The sequence below is a fragment of the Zeus faber genome, assembly GCF_960531495.2.
Source record: "Zeus faber genome assembly, chromosome: 5".
Taxonomy (NCBI): domain Eukaryota; kingdom Metazoa; phylum Chordata; class Actinopteri; order Zeiformes; family Zeidae; genus Zeus; species Zeus faber.
The window spans coordinates 19,348,538-19,364,564 of NC_137192.1; the positions used below are offsets into that span (position 1 = coordinate 19,348,538).

General features: G+C 43.8%; 1 protein-coding gene and 1 pseudogene across 2 annotated transcripts in view; both read right to left on the reverse strand.

The window, feature by feature from the left end:
• snta1 (syntrophin, alpha 1) overlaps positions 1-16,027 on the reverse strand; it is a 53,404-nt gene that overhangs the window by 16,016 nt on the left and 21,361 nt on the right. The window lies entirely within an intron of this gene.
• On the reverse strand, positions 2,265-11,519 carry LOC307230167 (putative nuclease HARBI1; annotated as a pseudogene). The gene is made up of 3 exons: positions 11,478-11,519; positions 7,623-8,219; positions 2,265-2,296 (listed from the first exon to the last, which is right to left on the reverse strand). The product of its transcript is annotated as a putative nuclease HARBI1 (transcript).

Sequence of the window (16,027 nt, forward strand, 5' to 3'; positions counted from 1 at the left end):
TCTCACACTCAAAGGGACAAACACTGACAGAAACACACCTAGATTCACACAAACACAAAAAGTACACACACAAATACAAATGACTTACACTTATACACATAGACATAAATAATACGCATGCATTGCACACACACATTTACACACAGACCAAAACACAAACACACCAAAATGTACATACACACAATTACACTTAATCAAACTATGATACATCTACTTGCAGTAATACACACACAAATACAGACTTGCATCAATACACACAAATACATAGACTGGCACTAATACAAACACTAATACACATACACACACACACACACACACACACACACGCACTCACACAGATTCACACCCACACACACAGACTAGCACTAATACACTCACACATACAAATGCATGGACTTACATTCATAGACTCACACACAAACACAGACACAAATACAGCCTCACAGTAATACACAAACACAAATATATAGACACACACACACACACACACATACACACACACACACACACACACACAATCCCGGTTACCGTGGGAGCGGTTGGAATGCTGTCTGATTGGCTGCTGACCTCAGAGGCATGTCGCTCCGAAAAGCCTCCCGGCGTCGCAGCAGCAACACTCCTCGTTTCCAGTCAAACTCAGCGTGGACAGAAAGACGGATGGAAATAATCTCACACACACACACACACACACACACACACACACACACAGACACAGACAGACCGACAGACAGACCATAATAGTATACCTAACAACTTCATTTGTCTTAAAATGTGCCAAATGCACAATAAGTTCATTACCACGGTGTGACAGAGAGATTTCTTTGTTCATTTGTTTTTTGCCGTTGTGACATTTAGAATGAAATGTGCCCAACCCCCCCCCCCACACACACACACACACAGCTAGTGTTGCACTGGATATTGTGTGCGGTGATGAGAGTGTTTCTGTGAACGTGTGTGTGTGTGTCATTTCTTGACCCTGAGTGCCACCGCTGCTGTGAGCCTCACTTTAATAAAAGTCGGGGCCTCCGTCTCCTCCGTGTTTTACTGATTAATGTCTGTCTCCGTCCCTCAGATGGACGGGGAGACTTCCTCCATGTTAAGTTCATCATCCCTACAGCCTATCTCATTAAAAGCCTGCACAAATGCCAACACCAGGGGGTGGATGAACGGACGGGGGGAGAGAGAGGTAGCGAGAGAGAGAGAGAGAGAGAGAGAGAGAGAGAGAGAGAGAGAGAGAGAGAGAGAGAGAGGGAGAGAGAGAGAGAGAGAGAGGGGCGAAGGACAGATGGAGAGAGAGAGAGAGAGAGAGAGAGAGAGAGAGAGAGAGAGGTCGGCAGGGCACTCTGAATCAGACTTTTAAACTAATTCACATTACGCCGTGGCAGAGATTGGATTGCTTTGCATAGTGTGTCAGGAGAGTTAATTATCCTAATTCAACAGAGTGAAGGAAAGTTGAACGGGATCCGACGGAGGACAAGTGTGGAGTGAATGGGAGGTTCAGCCCCTGCCCAAATTGCATCTTGCCGTCCATCGCCTCTGAACTGAATGGACTTCCAATTTTTCAGTAAAACATGAATAATATTTGAAATGTTGTTCGACAAATGACACCCGTCTCTCCTGTTATTCTGAGAGGACGCTGGCCCTGCCGCTTGCGAATTTCATTCACAGTTCATTTTAATTTGAAATTAGATGCTGCTCTATGCAAATGAGAGTGATGTAATCGTCCAAGTCTAATTTTAAAACAGACGTTGGCCATGGAAGTCGAGGGGCACAATTTCCTGGGGCCACTGTGACAAAGTCACACGGCGTGGTTGCATCTACTCCGGTTTTAGCCAGTGTGTCCAGAACCAAGATATTGACGTGCTAGCATGCTAAGCTGTGTTAGCTCCATGCAAGGCCACAGAGGGGATCAACTACCTAGCTCCTGTGAAATGAGTGAAATATACATTTGAGCATCTCAAAAGCTGACTTATAGGACACATAGGACCATTGGAACATAGGACCCTGGGAACATAGGACTCTGGGAGAGCACATATGTAGAACTTGGGAACATATGAACCTGGGAACATAGGACCCTGGGAACATAGGGCTCTTGTAGAGCACATACTGTATGTAGAACTGAGGAACATAGGACCCTGGGAACATAGGACTCTGGGAACATAGGAATCTGGGAACATAGGACCCTGGGAGAGCACATAATATGTAGAACTTGGGAACATAGGACCCTGGGAACATTGGTCTCTGGAAGGGCACATACGTAGAACTCAGGAGCATAAGACCCTGGGAACATAGGACCCTGGGAGAGCACATAATGGGAACATAGGGGCCTGGGAACATAGGACCCTGGGAACATAGGACCCTGGGAACATAGGACCCTGGGAGAGCACATAATGGGAACATAGGCCCCTGGGAACATAGGACCCTGGGAATATAGGACTGTGGCAGAGCACATTTGTATAACTTTGGAACATAAGAATCTGGGAACAGAGGACCCTTTGTCATGTTCCTATTATGTGCCATATAAATCTGGGCAACATAGGACCCTGGGAATATAGGACTCTGGGAACATAGGACCCCGGGAGAGCACATAATATGTAGAACTTGGGAACATAGGGCCCTGGGAACATAGGACCCTGGGAACATAGCACCCTGGGAGAGCACATAATGGGAACATAGGGCCCTGGGAACATAGCACCCTGGGAGAGCCCATAATGGGAACATAGGGCCCTGGGAACATTGGACCCTGGGAATATAGGACTGTGGCAGAGCACATTTGTATAACTTGAGAACATAGGACCCTTTGTCATGTTCCCATTATGTGCCATATAAATATGGGCAACATAGGACCCTGGGAATATAGGACTCTGGGAGCATAGGACCCTTGGAGAGCACATAATATGTAAAACATGGGAACATAGTGGCCTGGGAACATAGGACCCTGGGAACATAGGACCCTGGGAGAGCACATAATGGGAACGTAGGGACCTGGGAACATAGGACCCTGGGAGAGCACATAATATGTAGGACTTGGGAACATAGGACCCTGGGAACATTGGGCTCTGGAAGAGCACATATGTAGAACTGAGGAGCATGGGACCTTGGGAACATAGGACCCTGGGAGAGCACATCATGGGAACATAGGGGCCTTGGAACATAGGACCATTGGAACATAGGACCCTGGGAACATAGCACCCTGGAAGAGCACATAATGGGAACTAGGGCCCTGGGAACATAGGACCCTGGGAATATAGGACTCTGGCAGAGCACATTTGTATAACTTGGGAACATAGGAATCTGGGGACATAGGACCCTTTGTCATGTTCCCATTATGTTCCATATAAATCTGGGCAACATAGGACCCTGGGAATATAGGACTCCAGGAGCATAGGACCCTTGGAGAGCAAATAATATGTAGAACATGGGAACATAGGGCCCTGGGAACATAGGACCCTGGGAACATAGGACTCTGGCAGAGTACATTTGTAGAACTTGGGAACATAGGACTCTGGGAACATAGGACCCTTTGTCATGTTCCCATTATGTGCCATATAAATCTGGTCAACATAGGACCCTGGAAATATAGGGATGGCCACCATGTGAAAATATATAGTATATATAGAGTTGTGTAAGAGCAGATAGTTGAGAATGTGATGACATTGCACACAGTCCATGTTTATGCTTGGACTAATACCATCAACTCTAGCCTATTTCCTAGGAGTTGGACTTTAGTTTTTATAAATGATAGAAATCGATTTCCCTTAATCACTTTCCCTTGCGTCAAGTCACTGAAGTCAATGGAAAAAAAAAACGACTTGGCTCAAAATATCTATAAAAAAAAAAAAGGGTACGAGAAAAAGGTTTGCAAGATGTCACCCTGGCCATCTCCCAAATTTGTGGCATACAGAGCCCAGTGGCACAATGAATGGCACAGCAATTTATCAGGGGCCCCCGATGAGGCCAGAGGGGTTCGGGAGGGAGGGGTGAGGGGGGGTTCCCTGCTAAGCAAACGTGACGCTGTGGAGCCGGAGAGGGTCTGAAGGCCAGAGCTTTGCTCCCATAATGCCCCGGTTGTTTTGTGTGAGTTTAATCTGTCCCCCCAGTTCAGTTTACGGACCAACAACTCTGAACTGAAGGAAGAAAAGACACATGGCAGCAGCGAAACGCACACACAGTGTGACAAGAAGGAACCAGCCGTACAGCGCCTACATGGGCTGCAACCGTACATCGCCCGATCTTAAAGGACCAAACCCGTCTCACGGAATGTGTGCAATGATGCCCACAGGAATGTCACAGAGATATCTCCCTGAATTGCGGTCCTTCTAGATATCTGCAGGTTTACAATAGGTTGTAGTAAATAGACAATAGTACAATGGACTCGTTGACCTTAAAATGACACAAGTCGTCTTCATGAGAAAATAAGTTTGATAGGTAGAACGTGAAACTAATTGTATTATTTTTTATCTTTTTTTTTTAGTATTGTATGGAAAGTACAACAGATTAGATACCAATACGCAGGTACCGCAGCTGAGTAATGCACCCATTTTAGTGAAAGAATAAAAAGAAAAAAAGTCAGGGTAAACATTCACAAAAGTGAATTCCACATGATTGGTCAATTATAAGTGTTTCAAGTTTATACACATTTCCATTTTGAATTTGCTAAGGCAGGCTGAGCTCCACTACAGCAAACACGGCACAGACTCAAAGTTTGTTAAAAAACAAGCAGAGAAGCCAAACACCAGCTTGGTCATTTTAGGCCAGGGCTGCAGGCCAAGCTGTAGTGTACTGCATTCCATTAGAACAGAAATTATAGTGACGCTCAGAAACATCAATTCGCAGGGAAAGCATTTGAAAAAATAAAATACTTAAATACTTATATATGCATGAATATTATTTCCAATTATCACTTGCAATGTTGACACAATGACGGGATGTACAAATTTCAGTTACGGTTTAAGCCGACTTTGGACCTAATGACCTCATTTGTAGTCAAGAAAAATAATATATGTGCTTGTATTAATACATAATAAATACCATGCTGCTCTTCACAGAGTGCACGAGCACACACACACACACACACACACACACACACACACACACACACACACACACACACACACACACACACACACACACACACACACACACACACACACACACACACACACACACACACCCACACGAAAGAGGCAACAAGTCTGTGGGAAGCGGAAGCTCTGTTTATGGCGTTTTTCATTAATTTTCTTGGGGGTGCAACATGAAACGGGGTAGAACTGTGGGAAAAACAATTCATAACCTGCCAGGTAAGCTGCCAATCACCGTCAACAACAGTATATTGAACTTTCCTCCCTCCGTATAATAAACCTGGCAGGTCCCACTCCCACCCATCTGATCCGCCGCTCTAGACTAAACATCGAGACATCAGCGGAGGTGAAGGTGATTTCGAAAGCGCGGAGGACTGATGATGAAAAGATAAAGCGAGCGCCGGAGCGTCCTATCTAGGTCAGAGGAAAAGAAAAGAGCTGCAGGGGCCACATGCCGCGGTGGTACTCCCACCACTGCTCAGGAATTTCTTTCATCGGGTTCAAAAGCCCTCCTTATTTTGGTAGGTGAGAGCACGGCAGAGAGCTTGAGTAAAGTACCACTGAGCGCCGCTTGAGGAAGCTGTTCGGGCTGAAAATAATGGGATGTAAAACCAGAGGAGACGAGGTCGACAGGAGACTTTAAAGTGCATTGGGGGTGGTGTACTTTTTTAGAATGGTTGATTCAATCTACACAAAGTCTTATTCCTTCTCCAGAACAACATTATCCTGGTTCGACCAGTGTTTCTTGGGAGGTCTTGACAAGTCCCCATCACCAGAGTCTGCCCTTTCGCAGCAAAGGTCGGTCTTTGATTTGCCAACAACGTCACCCGTCGGATTAACCAAACGCGTGACACTATCACAGCGTGACACATGAACACAATCTGCGTCAGGTGATCCCGGTATATCCACTGGGCCCGGTTGTTCAGATGCGGTCTGATCAGATTGGATCAAATCTTGAAAATAGGTTGTTCGAAAAACTTGAAAATAGGTTGATTCTGAAATCGGATCAGATCACGTAATGCGGTCTCGGTTTGATCCGGATCGAACCTTCAGAATGTGTTGTTCAAAACTTTTTAGTAGAATTCCGATACATTTGAACCTCGAAAAATCCTGGATCTCAGCTGAACGGTGGATTCAGGGTGGATTTCAGGAACAAACTTTAAAATTGGTCAAATAATACAACATTTGTGTCATGTAGTATATACAGTATACACTATTTTGCACTTGATTTGTTTAACAGTTACAGTGAGTACATACAGTACATAGACATTAGGATACCTATATAAAAGGGGAAAAACTTACTTTTTCAGTGCTGGTGCGCATACATTTGGGTCTCTGATGGGCCTACTAACACACAGATTGTGAAATAAGACAAACCAGTCCGATTTTTGTTATTTTTTCAGTTTTTCTGCCTCAGTCATAAAACATGTGATTCAACAAGTCTCCACCTGCGATGTCACATGTGGCCTCAGTAGAATTACAACCGTCCCGCTATCTGAGTAACTCCACCCACGGCTAGAGAATAACAGGTGCTGCTGGGAACTGCTCTGTTAGTTTCACAGACCAGTACAAATCCTAAAAAAGAGGAATTAATACCAACTGTCCGTGAAGAATCTACAGACGAGGGAAATGCAATAATAATTGTGCTGTGTTTCTTTCTTAAAATCTTTTTTTTTTTTTTTTGCATGCGGTAGACAGACAGCGATCCGCTGTGCTTTCCTCCAAACAAAACCAAGAAAAAAAATTGTGTTTTTATTTGAGAAGTCTTTATTTAATTTCATTTATTTTATTTTCCCATGTTTACTAATTAAATGAAACAAAAACTCCCGGTGCGGAGTCTCCCACAAACTGAGAGCAGGGCAACGAAGTCGGAACAAACTTTCAAATGACCTTGCAGGTCAAATATGAGTGAGTAACTGCAATCAGCAACTGGATTGCTTATTTCTGGCCTCACATTTGTTTGGAAACAGATTTTGGTGGACTGATAAGGTGAAATAAGTGAAAGTTACAGACTTCATACAAAGGAACCCGTTGTATGAAGCAACTGATGCTGAAACCCTATTGGCTCACAGAAACTCAGGTCCTCGGGAGGGAAGCGCCACCCACTAAACAGACCGTCCTGGATGGTTTACAAGCATGTTAGAATGGCTAGAATACATAATCGGAATGGTATATTCAGCAAAAAACTTCTAATGAATGTTTTGGGGACTCCAGAGACCTATATTAACTTGTTGAAAATGAGCATAATAGGTCCCTTTAAGCCTTTTAGTACAAAGTAAAAAAAAATAAATAAAGGATTTTGTCCCCATAAAATAATCCCCCAAAGAGCTGTCAATATCAAACAAGAATAATATATTCAATTTTAACTGTCTTTTATCACTGTATATTAATTCCAATCACAGAATCATCAGAGATGAACCAGTCCAAAGTACTTAACAATTGCATCCCTGATTGCATGTGCAGTCCGTCCCTCATTCTGAGATAATGCAAGAGGTTGGTCTGGATCTTCAACAGGCTCAGATGCATCATAAACGTCATCACAGTGAGGGACACTGCCCCTGGTAGCGATGTTGAACAGGACAATACATGCAAGTATTATGTTGCACGCTCCCTGTGGTTCCACTTGCAAGAAGTTAAGGCATGCAAAGCGCCTCTTCAGAACTCCTAAATGCTCAATTGCACATCTTGTTTTGCAATCAGCAGTGTTGAAGCACGCCTGCTCAGGTGTGTTTGCTGCAAGAAAAGGGGTCATTGGCCATGGTAGGAATGGATAGGCACTGTCTCCTAATATTATGCCATCCGGTTGGTTGGTTTGGAGCTCTCTGTATAAAGCGCCCTCCCTCAGGCTTAGCGTCATGGACAGCCACAGGCCACTTAACGACACAGTTTGTGATGATGAGGTCAGCATCGCCCATAAATTGGATGTTGATGCTGTGCCTTCCCTTTCGGTTGACATACTCCCACTCCCTCTCATGAGGCGCTTGTACGCACACGAGCGCAGTCGATAACCCCAATGATATTGGGCATGTTCCCCAAAAGAAAAAACTTGCGCTTGGTCTGGGCAATCTGGTCATCATTAGGAAAACAGGCACCCACGGGATCAGCGCAGACTTGCAATTCACTACTACATCGCTCAGTCTTTTCACATGTTTTCAGCAATTACTTTTTCACATGTATCATGTGTTTTAGAAACAAATCGCTGAAGTCATTTTACAGAGACTTTAATATAAGCATTCCCAAATCGAAGCCGAGCATAATGTTAGTGTATCGCTCCAGTGGTTTTGTACGCTCAACCTACAGCATTTGACGGTGTCCTCTCCTACCAAAACGGTGGGGGCGATGGACAATACCTGCCACGTCAGTGCCTCTCCATAAGTCTTCTGAGAAAGGCTGAATAAAGCCGCGTTTCCACCGCAAGAGCTTTACCCAGGAACCAGGAACCTTGGGTGAACTCTTTGCGCTTCCACCGCAGGGACCAGGGTCTAAATGAAGTTCTAAAAAGTCCCTGGTCGTATTTTTCAAAAGTCCAGGAATTTTGGGGGCGGGTCTTGCAGCGCTGAACATTTCTGATTGGTCGAGTACTCGCAACCTTTGTATTTCAGACGTCATTTAAAAAAATCTGTAGCCACAAAACCGACTTAAAGTACACTTTGTTTTTTGTTCTAAAAATGTTCAGCTTGTAGAGAAAACAGAAAACGACACGTTTTCTGTTTTTGGTTTTGATATAAAAAAAACGGAAAATGAAAAACCAGCCGAGTGTACATACACACTAACAGAGACGTGGTATGTATAGCATAGCGTTCCCCCCCCCCCCTACACAGGCGACTCAGGTTCTATTCCCTGTGTCCGACCTCATGTTTTTCAATATGTTTCAAACCTGAAAATAAAATCTTGAGTGTCAGAGTGAATCTTTTTTTTTGACAAGAAATACAAGGACAGAAGAATAAAATGAATAAAGAAATACAAGCAAAGTGATATTCCCCTCACTTTGGGTGTCTTGGTTTTATTGTTCTTGTTGTATAGTCTGCATTACTATCACCTACTGGATTGGAGTGGAGCAGTTTGTTGTATTGTTGGACGCAAAAATAATGTTTAAAAACAAACGTCGCTTTGTCAGCAAACTACTTTGCATAATCTTGGAAGGTCCTTAAACTGTGGTGGAAAAGCAGACAACAACGGGTTGAAGGAACCTATTAGTTCCTTGAAAGAAGTTCCTGGGACAAATAGTTCCGGGTACTTTGGGCGGAAACGTGGCTTAAGATAGCTGTATAATTTGTCTTTTCAAACACAAACCCATTAAACATCAATTAGCTGGTGTGTTTTGGCTTGTGTTCAATTAAATCAATCATGCCCAAGGCCTATGAAGTCTATGTTCACTACACCAAAGAGGTGGAACCATAGAAAAATACCTCGTTTCACTGTTGCGGAAATCCACGCACTGCTGGAGGGTGTTAGGTGCCATTATGCCTCAACAGTAGGAAGTTAAGTGTAATTCTCCTAAGAAGAGAAGTGACTAACAAAAAGAAAAAAAGACATTTGTGTGGAAATCACCCAGAATTTGAATGCCATGGGGTCCGGGCGGAAGAGGACCACGGAACAAGTGAAATTTAGATGGAGGCGAGGGCAACAAAGGACTATGCTGAAGCAAAAAACACACAGATTACACAGATCTGGTTCTTGACATTATTGGAGGTGAAAGCTCTGCACGGGATTCAAGGTGTAGGCTCGTTGCATTGTTGTCCAAATGCAGAGGAAACATATATTCTGGATTCCAGTCCTGTTATTGAGGGAGAAGGTGGATCCTCACTGGGAGATCCAGTAGTTATTGGAGCTCAGAAAAGAGGCTTGAAGCGTCATTGCATCTTTGCCACACAAAGATGATGATGATGATGCGGAAGTAAAAGTAGAAGTACAGATTCCTCTGGCAGAGCAATAAATCACTCGGACCCAACTACACGATCCGCGGCTCCTCGCCGGCGTGTCCTTGAGCAAGACACTGAAACCCTACGTGCTCTCGGCGAGCAGGTGTGCGCCTTGCACGGCGGCCGCCGCCATCCAAGTATGCATGTGTGTGTGTATGGGTGAATGTGAGGCGCGTATTGTTAAGCGCTTTGAGTGGTCACAAGATTAGAAAGGCGCTGTTTAAGATGCAGTCCATTGCAGTCCAAACCAAAGCCGTTGTGGGTCAGATGAGGGGTCCCACTGTTTGAAAGAAAATGGAAAGGGATATTTGTCTTGGGCTGTTTTCTGTCTCCTCAAATAAAAAATAAACAAAAAAGCTGTAACAAAAAACAAACAAAAAAAACCCCTGTAGTTCTTTACAGGTGAGCGAGGCGCCTACACTGTGATGTGTAGTCCCATTCACAGCGCTGGTAATCCGGATTTGGTGATCTCGAAATGTTTGCATCTGGATCAGGGAGATCCAATCCAACGTTGCTCTGAAAAACCCGCACAAAAGTAAAAAGGATTACCTGACCCTGGATAGCCGAAAGCTCAAGCTCTTTCCGAATCCAGTCGGGAAGAACAGCGATAACCTCTTTACCTCTGATAAAAATCCAACAGTGCACACTTTTGTTGGCGTTTTATTGCTGTTGTAAGATCTAGTTCTCCTTAATCTGCATTCGACTCCATCGTCTTTGGGAGCCGCCATTGGCCCCGATTGGTCCGTCACGCGGCTGGATGGGCTGAGCGGAACCGCCGAGGTCCAGCCGCAGCCAGGCCCTCGCGAGGCCAGACGAACGTTAAAGCAAGGCCTAATCTCTCTGAGCAGGCTGTTGTCAAGACTACATAGGGAAACGACAACGAACGGAGGGTTTATCTCCAAATGAGACGAACCTACGGAACTGAAGGTTAATTGAAAATGAAGCAGATTTCCAGCCCAACACCACGTTTTGGCAGATCCATTTGAATTTCAATTTGTCCCTAATTAATCGGGACTAAAACCATACGTGTGGAGGCGCCATCCTGCACTTTCAAACAAACACCCCCTTCCACTCCAGACCGCCGACGCTCCATCCAGCATCCAGATGAAGGGCCCCATCTGAAATTAAGATCTATCTCTCCAGCAGGTTAAAAAGGAAGAGTCATTATCTCGCCGAGGTTTTATTAAGCCACTCGTGAGGAGAGGAGCTCTTTGGGAGGTTATCGGGACCATCGGGGAGGAAAGGAGTTGTGTCGGAAGCAAGGAGGGGGGCAGCAGGAAGGAGGGAAGATGGAGGAACGCGACGGAGAGGCTGAGCCGAGCTCGGAGAGGGGGAGGGGGAAAGGGTTATTTTCAAAGCGATAATTATGCCGTCATGAGAGCGGGGAGGCAGGAAGTTTTAATTAGGCGAAACGGTGCGTGTCTTTTCGCAGCAGAGGCGGAGGTATGATCATGTCCGTCGGGGTCTGCCTCACCTCAGGACCTACGACTGCGCTGATCGCAGCTTCATTGGCCATATTTCCAGGTTTATTACGAGTTCCAAAACACCCTTAAACTGCAGGGGACTTGTCTCTTTGAAGATGTGTTTAAAAGTATGAGATAGTTAAAGGTAGGGGCAATGAAGTTGCAGATTGGGATTTAGACAGACAGACAGACAGACAGACAGACAGATAGACAGATAGACAGATAGATAGATAGCAACAGCTTCTTACATTAAAAATAGGAAATAATAATAAAGCAATGGAGTGAAAAATATAAAAAAAGAAAAGGGATAGATGGAAATAGATGGAAAAAAGGTTGACCGCACCAGAACAGATGTGGTCATTTACAATAACTAAATGATTTCCACTTCTTTCAGGGTGAAAATGTGTTTTATATTGTAGTGCTCTACCATTTTATGTGTTTTTATGTATTCAGAGACATTGTCTATTTGCTGCGTTCTTGGCTGGGTTTCTCCCGAAAAAGACATTCTGAATCTCAATGACATCAACCTGGTATGATAAAGGTTAAATAAAATAAAATATTTAATATTTACTCATCAATAATGCATTTTGTAAAATATTGAATTGTAGATTGGGAGGAACGCCAAAACAGGCAAAGCCTTCCAAGAAATCCATGAATGGTTGGAAAATTTAATTTTTTTTACAAGGATTTTTTATGTTGTTTGTACGACCACGTGTTAAACGTACAAATTGAAATCTTTAAAGCTTCATAAATGAAGGTTACACCTGAAGCGAATGCACATTTTTAGATGAACTTCACTTAACTGCTTTGCAGCTTCCTGTCCTGCTTCGCTACCTCGATTCCAATTCAATTTAAGTTGTACTCCGGTTTCAGAATTGGAATCAAAGAGGCATTCTCAAATCACTTCTGAATAATGCACCACAATGGCCACACACCAGCTTTCGACTGGCAATTAAATTTGACAGGCGAGTCAAAACTCAGAAGGCACATTTCCGACTGTTTGTCTTTCAACGTGTGCGCCAGAAGAGAAACCTTCCCCGAAAGAATGCGTTTAATTAGTCATAAGAAGAGAAAAAAAAAATGAAAGGGGGGGGGGGGGACAAGAGTTGGGAAATATTAGTAGGGAATTAAAATTCAGTTTAAACTTAAGGACATGCAGAGAATAACCTTCAAACCCTTACATAATAGACACACTACATGATTTTAATATTTACAAGAGCAACCTCAGGCTCAATAGGAGAGCGCTGGCATGTTTGCAGTCTCTCGGGCCGTGAGACGAAACTGCTCTGCTTGTTCAGCCACGTTTCCCCACACAAATCACCAAACCAACATCAAACCTCCTTCCAATGGTCAAACACGGCGCAGATAAGCACCCTGGTCTTGAAAGCTTCTCGAAATACCAATTCCAGGGGCTCTAGTCCGTTGCTGATCGTGACTTGGCAAGGGCAACTTACAACTTACAAGTTTCTATTTTACCACAAAGAAGTCATTACGGGCAACAATGTGCAAATTCTGAATCCTGTGGATCTGTTGAACTGTGATTTATGTTATTTATAGAGATGTGTTATGAATATTAATGTTTTTTTTAAGGTTTTCCACCAAAAGGCATGAGGCTCCAGGACCCTCCTTTTTGCAAAAACCCATTTACTTTTGCGGTCGGTTCTGGAACGTCTCTTCCGTATAATGTACACTTCAAACACGAATCCCAGTCTGTGGTATTGGGCACATCAATAGAATATTTATCGATAAAATCCAACGTTTTATGAGAAAATTGTGAAGATACATTTTTGACTATGAATTGCTTCATTCTGGCGAGTGTCTTTTATTATAAGAAATGGTTATGCAACTGTCCCTACAACACCACTAACTCGTCAGCATCCTCTTTCGGCGCCGAAGGTTTCATGTGCAAGTGCATGCGTTTGCATGTGCAAGTGCATGCATCTGACCTTCTGAGCCCAGAATGTCCTCGCCAGTGTCTCGCCATTTTTGGGCCCCAAAAACCAGCATAGCTCTCTCTCTTTCTGTCGAGGAATACGAAGACTTTTGCACGCGAGATGCACATAAAACAATGTGCACGGCCAAAGTCCTGCTTGCAAGAGGACGTAGTGATGAAGAAACCCCGGTTTGGAGCTGAGGGGGGAGGTCTTTTAAGAAAGTGTTGCACAAACGACGAGCTACAACACTCAACGCAACGAGATACAGCAGGACCCAAGCAAACAGCCGCTACACCCCAGCTCCACACTGCTGAGTGGACAGAGGTGGAGCGGAAACAAGATGCCTCCAGCTGTGCATTAATCATACCTCAAAACTCCAAGAGGGACAAGAACTGGGAAGATGATAAGTATGTGTATGTGTGTGTGTGTGTGTATATATATATATATATATATATATATATATATATATATATATATATATATATATATATAAACTTTCTTCTCTAGTCTTCTCTCCTTCTCCTTCGCCCTCTTTATTCTTTTTCCCTTCCGGAGTTCCAGCTGTTTGTGTGCATCTGTGTGTGTGTGTGTGTGTGTGTGTGTGTGTGTGTGTGTGTGTGTGTGTGCCTGCGTGTCGGGTGCGCACCTTCCAATACTTCCAATTTTGTAACTCCAAATTCTGTTCCAGAATTAAAGTGTGAACACAAGTAAGGATCCCCCGGCATCGTCTTTCACTGCTGCAGTGCGCCGTGTCCACTTCTTCTCAATGGGAGAAGGACAACTCACACATACACACACCCCACCACGCACTCCGACCGAACATACCCCTTAATAATTAAAATCCCCTCCAACTTCTGCCTTGCACTGGAGCTGCAAACACTAACAGTAACTGGGTGTAGTTACTGCAAAAAAAAACAAAAAAAAACAACAACTCCTCGTTCTACTAGTGCACGTGCACCCAGTAACAAAGTCACAAAAATGTCCAAAAACTGACAAATAAATCCCTCATGTATAAATATAATCAAAAATTGTACTCAGAACTAGCAATGTTTTGAGAAATGTTTGTGTGGTAGATTACCTTCATTATAAAAGGATTAGAAGGTCGCCAAATGACAATGCCAAACCTCAAACGCGTCTGGCCCGTTTTTCCTGCCACCTGCTGCTGCAGTTGGCATCAATTTGGCAATCGCCACAGGAAGAGAGGCGAGATGGCGTGGCCAAGTGTTACGTGGGATCCCAAGGAGAATGTTAAGAGCTCCTAATGGCCGTCATCGGCAAATTCCCACAACGTAATCAGGCTGGACCAATAGAGCATGGTGACCCCTCGGCCGAAAATGTAATTACAGATTCTAATTATAGATTATAGAATCTGTAATTCCGGTGTCTCCGCACCATCCAGAGTTTGTAATTGTACTTGAATGTCTATAGGTGTGTAGGCACCTCTGTAATCTTCTTTACCCCCCCCCCCCCTCGTGGATGCCTATGACAGCCCATAGACTGGAAATTGGTGGTACCGGTGAGCCACACAGCGAATTTGGTGACCCCATGACCTTTCGCCTATCGCTCGACCGTTTTGAGGTACAGTCACAAAACCTGAACGACGGGATGCGGCTCCTCGTGGACAACACACACTCCCTGTTTCACCCAGGACAGGAATGTCCCGGGACGCCTGTGACCTTTGGAGTCCTCTGGTGCTATTCTGAAAAAAATAAAAATAAACCCTACCAAAAGGCGTGTTGTGGTATCGTGATATCCAAGTTATGTCATCAATATGTGCCAACAAATATGTAATTTAGCTTTATCTTAAATGCATTTTTCTCTACTCAGTGGTCCGCAGTTGTGTCCGAAAGTACTGAAATTCCTCATTGGATGACGTTAATAATGGTCTTGACTGAACTAAAAAAGTTAGTTCATGCGTATAGGCAGGTGGCAAGCACTGAAGTTATTGGAAACAGAGCAGCAGGCCCTGAATTGAATCAACTCACTTCAAACAGTGGTTCTTTTTTAGCGATTCGTTCACAAATTGGCCTTCACCGCGAGGAAGGTCCCGGTAGATCGACAACATGATCAACAGATGGTATTACACTGCAGGGTTTTGTGCCCTCTCTGTCATTATTGTACCTAGAATTATCAATCCTACTACTTAATCGCAGAGAATAAGACGTTTTGGGTTCCATCAGTGGTAAAGTGGCCTAGCCCATTGAAAATGTCCAAAATGCTAAAAATATAGGCTTGTGCATCCCGCAAGAATTTATCAGGAGTGCTGAACATGAACAATTCTAATCCAAAAAATACAGTTCTGCATCCAGTTCCTGAAATGACAGACTCTGGATCTAAAAAAACATGCATTTAGAGCTTGAAATTGAGTTGTATGTAGTTTGGTTTCCCTTTAGGAGCGGCGTCGGCCATCTCTCACGCGGAGTGCCAGCTAGAGCCCGACCAACGCCAGATTTTTTGGGTCAGATGCCAATCCCAATTTTGGACGATTACCGATGTTTTGACCGATATTTTGTAAAAAAAAAAAAAAAAAAAAAAAAAAGTGCAACATTTTCAAATCAATTTGAAAAACTATATTTCAGAACATTTAACTTATAAGTAAACTAATAAATAAAACTAAACACAAAAAT